The sequence below is a fragment of the Pteropus alecto genome, unplaced genomic scaffold (assembly GCF_000325575.1).
Source record: "Pteropus alecto unplaced genomic scaffold, ASM32557v1 scaffold43, whole genome shotgun sequence".
NCBI classification, from domain to species: domain Eukaryota; kingdom Metazoa; phylum Chordata; class Mammalia; order Chiroptera; family Pteropodidae; genus Pteropus; species Pteropus alecto.
Window position 1 is genome coordinate 7634020 of NW_006435764.1, and position 5303 is coordinate 7639322.

The window sequence follows — 5303 nt, forward strand, 5'->3', positions numbered from 1 at the left end:
GCGGCTCCGCGCGGGGTCCGCCCTCGGCTGCCTTCAGGCTGGGAGAGTGGGGGATCCCTGCCCGGGCTGCACCCCCCGCCCCCCACTGGGCGGTGCTCTGCTCCCCAGCCCTGCCCGCCGCGGAGGAGCCGATTGTATGTAGCACGAGGGCAGGAGAGCTGACTCAAAAAGAGGTGGAAGGACACCCGCGGGGAGGGTCCTGGGGGCGGGCGGCTCCCGCCCGCCCTGACAGCGCCTGCTCTTCTTAGCTCATCCAGCGAGCCAGTGAGCCGTGGGGTGGGGTGCAAGCCAGAGTGAGTCCGGGGTTCGCACCTAGAGGAGCCTCCCCCGCCCCACCCCCCAGGCTGGACGAACACTTGGAAAGCAGCGCAGTTGGGGAAGGGGGGCTGGGTCTCTGCCAAGGTCGCTAGCAAGTTGATGAGCCTCCATCTGGGGCTCCTGGAGCTGCCAGGGCTCAGAGGTGTGGGATGGGATCGCCCTGCAGCCCGGAGCCTGGTCCTGGGTCGATGGCCCCAGTCCCCTATCTGTTCATTGGCTCGTAACCCCTGCTCGGCCTGTGCAGGACAGACTGTGGTCTCCCCGTGGAGTTCAGCAAACATTTCCTCTTTAACTGGAGGGGGTGCCGCCAGAGTGGGGGTGGCTTGTATTTCTGTGAAGAACTGGGCCAGATGGGTGGTCCAGGACAGGGCTCCCAGCCACAGCTGGGGAGTGACGCGAAGCCCCCTGGGGAGGCCGGCAGGCTGGATCCACGGGACTCTGTGACACCCAGCAAAGCCTGAACTGAGATGCTGGGGGAGGAATGGGGCTTCGGCTCCAGCAGGGGGTGCCGAGGAATGGGCTTCTGGTTGGACTGAGGTGTAGGGAGGCGGGGAGTCTCTTAAAGGGAAAGAATTGAAGCAGAACGTGTGTGATCTTTGGACTTGCGCCCTGGAGCAAGGAGACCGAGTTCAGGGAGAAAGTGGTCGAGGAGGGTTGGAGGTACCCGGAGAGGTGGGGGCAGTCCTGCCTGGGGTTGACTGTGTTTGAGGAGCAGCCCAGTGTGGAAGAAACTTGTGACCTCTCCTGCCGGGTGTGCCCAAGGCAAAACATAGCCCCTGAGTCGCTGTGAAGGGCCTCTGAGTATAACGAGCAGGTTTTGGGGTGGAGAGTGATCCAGGCCCAGAGAATGTCCCTTCCCTGGAGGCATCCAGGCCAGAGCCAGACAGATGAGGCTGGGAGCCACCAGGAGATGGACACTCTTTAAGGACAGAGTCAAAGAGATCACACAAGGGTCTGGAGAAGGCCCTCAGTCCAGCCTCCCTGCCATATTCCCAGGACCCTTCTGGATGAACCAGGCTGTCAAGCTGACCCCCCCACCCACGCACACATGACTCTCTGATCTCACTTCTCGTATGAACATTTGGATTCCCCGGGGCCCAGCCTGGGGCAGAGCGCAAAGCAGGTGCTTCATAAATGCAGATGGAAAGCATGAGGGGGCAGAATGAGGAGCTGGGCACCCGGGGAGTGAAAGGCAGGGTTTTGGGGTTACTTTGACCACTGCCTTTTTATGGACCCCTCATCTGAATATTGGAGGCAGGGACTGACAGATCAGGGGCCAAGCTGCCAGCACCTACTGGGGAGCTCACATGGACCCCAGTAGCTGTTGGGAAGGACTCTGCACGGGGTCGCACTTGGCCCCATAACTCTGACTGAGTTGCTCGTGCTTGTGGCTCCTGGTAGCTCATGACAACTCTGGGCAGGTGTGTACTTGGGGTCTTTTGTCCTAGACTAGAAGGAATCTGGGATTAGGAGTCGGTGACCCTGGCTAAGCCACTGATGTCTCTGGGGTTTGGTGTCCTTGTCTGTAAGATGAACTGAGGTGTCTCTCTCGGGGGACCGCTGTTAATGGCCAGGGTCTGGTGCGAGTTGGCCCTGGACCCAGGGCTGCTCCCCTGGGTTGGGTGATGGGGTAGGACTCTGCAGGTGCTCAGTTGGATCCTCTTCTTTGGAACTCCCTGAGTCCCAAGGCAGCTCCCCTCAAACCAGGCTGCTCCCCTTCCCATCCCCCACAGCGTCCCATGTCCGTAGTCTTGGGTGCCAAGCCTGCTCGGAGGGGATGGGGTGAGGATGGAATCTGGGGTGCTGGACCCTTGGGACTTGGTCAACAGGTCAGAAACAGGGTTCTGGGCTGGTTTTCTGCCGCTAAACGGCCACATGATGTTGGTGCAGCACTTCAGCCTCGGTTTCCCTGTCTGACAGATGGGCTACTCATACCTACCTCTAAGGAGGGTCAGGCTCCGGCAGACTGCCCAGGAATGAGATGCAGTCACCTTCCCAGGGATGAGGGACTGTGTCTTTGCAGCAGGCGGGATGCTGGGGTGCTCCGGGCTGCAGAAGGGCTGTGTGATCTTAAAGAAGTCCCTTAACTGGTCTGGGCCATGGCTACCCTAAGGGGCTTGGATCTGTGAACTCCTGCTTATAAAGCCTAAGTCACTATAGCTCTGAGATAGTTCTGAAGTAGGGCCTGGGGGCTCCAGGGTCTGGAGCAGGGGGAAGGGGATTGTGCAACCCTCACTGTCACCTCCTCCTAAAAGCCCTCCATGAATTCCTGCCCCTTTCCCTTCTCCTTCAACAGGTGGAGATAGCTTTCCTGCTGTTTTTTTAATCAGCACATCTAAGTGCGGGACTCCTGACCCTCATCAGGGTCCTGCTTGTCCTAGCCTCTCCCTGTGTCTGCATAGGATTTGTGCCCAACGACCCGGGGTGCAGGAGAGGAAGCAAAATGAATTAGAATGTGACGAGAATGGCTGACATCACGGCCGGGCATCTGTGTGGTCGTGCAGATAGTGTGGTTCGGGGCTGTTGGAGTACCTGGCACACAACAGGTGCTCACTGTATAGGAGGTGCTGGACGTTAGAGGTCTTGGGATATTTGATTCTCCTAGGACTGAACGGGGAGATAAGAGAAGGTGCTGTGTGCTCTGCTCTGCACCAGCGGAGGAGGGAGCCGCCACCCTCTCAGGCCTTGTGCTGGCTCCGGGTGGAGGCACAGGGCTGGATTTCCTAGGCAGGGCCAGCTGTGCTGCCAGGCCTGGGGCTATAGAGGGGAGAGGTGTGGCCTGGCCCCCCTGGCCTCCTCCATCCCAAGGCTGTTCCTGACCTCTTCCCCTCCTGCTCCATGTTCTTCTACAAGGCATTGCCACTTCCGCCTTGCTGGGGTGGCGAAGGCCCCCCCTCTGCACCCCTGGGGTCCTGCTCTTCTGTTCCCACGTATGACACCGTTGTCCCATTCTTCTGGAAGCCTCCATCTAACCCCTGGGATGGCCCCTCTTTAGATCTCTAGGCTGGCTCTCCAGCCTCAACTCCTCTGTCACGTGTCCCTCATCCAGGCTCAGGCTGCGGTGGCCCCTCTGGCCTGGTGCCTCCCCTCAGCCACCCCCTTCCTACCCTGGAAAGATCCCCGCCCAGTTCCTCATTCCCATCATGGGTACCACTATTCTTCTCATTCACCTTTTCCCTAGTTTTTAATTATATTAATTACTGCAACTTATATGTATTTTTTTCCTGTTCCCCTGTCCAGCCCTTGGTTCACCTACAAACCTCCTCTCAGAGTCTTTTGTGTCTGTGTCCCCTCTGCGTGTCCCCTCCTCGCCCAGAGCCTGCCTGGCTCATACAGCAGCCTTGAATGGAACCCCCAAACTTCCTCAAAAAATGTCTGCATCCTGCCTCACTTCTCTGAAACAACCATTCATCCCCTTTCCCCCTGTCCCGGCTTCTCTGGATGACGGGTCCTCTGACTCACTAGTGCCAGGACCCTGGGTTCGGTTCCCAGCCCGCCACTTCCTCGCTGTATATTCCGGCTCGGTTGCCAACCCTCTCTGAACCTCACCATTCAAACCAGGCTGGGGAGAGCATCTCCTGGCAGTGGCATAATGAGGTTCACTCACGATGATATATCTGGGTACATGGAGTGGGGCCCGGCATGGACGTGCGCTGCTGGGTTTGGAGCTGAAGACTCGGCCCCTCTCTGGAAGTCGAGTCTGGCTGGGTTTGGAGGCTGGTCAGGGAGCCAATACATGAAACCTTTCCTGAGACCTTGTTGGCCCCTGGATGAGAGTCACTTGGCTGTCAGCCTCAGTGCCTTCGGGGCTTACTAGGCTGTGTGAGTCTGAACCAGGCTCCTGTGCCTGGCACTTGCCCAGAGCTGGGCCCTGCTGACCAGACCAGCTGTAGCCACCCTGCACCATGGAGCTGGTGGCCCCAGGCAGAGGGAGAGCGGTCCCAGCGTGCCCTCCCAGCCTGTTTCAGAGCTTCCCTTGCTGGCTGCACCCCTGCTTATTTAATGAGCCCATCATGCGCAGGGAGGGGTCTTTGGCTCAAAGAGGTGACCTGGGCACCGGTAGGTGGAGGGAGAAGCCGAGGGACAGGCTGTTTGGGCCTGGGCTGGGAAGCGGCACTCAGAACCCTCGTTGGGCCATTCTGCCCTCAGGAGTGGCCTCTGGACAGGCCCTCCTGGGCCAGTGGGAGTTGCTGGATGACTGGGGACCATAGAATCCAGGGTCCTCATTCTCGCTTTGCTGTTTTTTGTTTGTTTGTTTGTTTTTGTTTTGTTCTGTTTTTGTGCGGGGGCGGGCCCTCCTAGGCCAGGCCTGGGTAGGGGGTGAGGATTGAGGATAGCGGTTGCTACACCCCCCATCCTTGTATATTTCCAGGGGAAGCGACCCAGCGGGGCCTTTCCTGTATGAACTGCTGTGGGCTCTAGGAAAGGGCCCTCATCTATCCATGACCTTGACCCTTGCAGTGTCACATCCTGGACGCTAGCCTCTGCTTCTGCAGGGAACAGGGGACTGGGACAGTTTGAGGACAGGGCATGAACCTGGCCTTGTGGGGAAGAGACACAGAGCCGAAGAACCGAAGTGACAGCCTCTGTGCCTGTCGGGACCTGAGTCTGCCCGCTGCAGGCTTCGCACCCAGGCGTTCCTGCCTCTGGTCTGGGAGGCCGAAGCGTGTAAAGGATAGGGGATTCTGGCTTGGGCTGGTCCCCAGGGGTGAGGAGCCTGGGGTCCCTCCTTCCTCTGAAATTTCTGAGTCATCGAACTGGCCTCGCAGCCCCGGAAGTGGGCGGGGGAGGGTCTGCAGCTTGGAGGTCCCTCCTAGTGCAGGGTGGGCCTTTCTCTCCCTCCTCCTCCTGCACCCTGGCCCAGACATCGGACACTCGGTGTCTACAGGGTGATCCTGCTGCTCCTACACTTTCTGCCACTGAGATTTGTGCATTGGGCTTTTCCACTGGGTCTCAGGCCAGCCAGGGTCCCCCCCCGCCCCCCG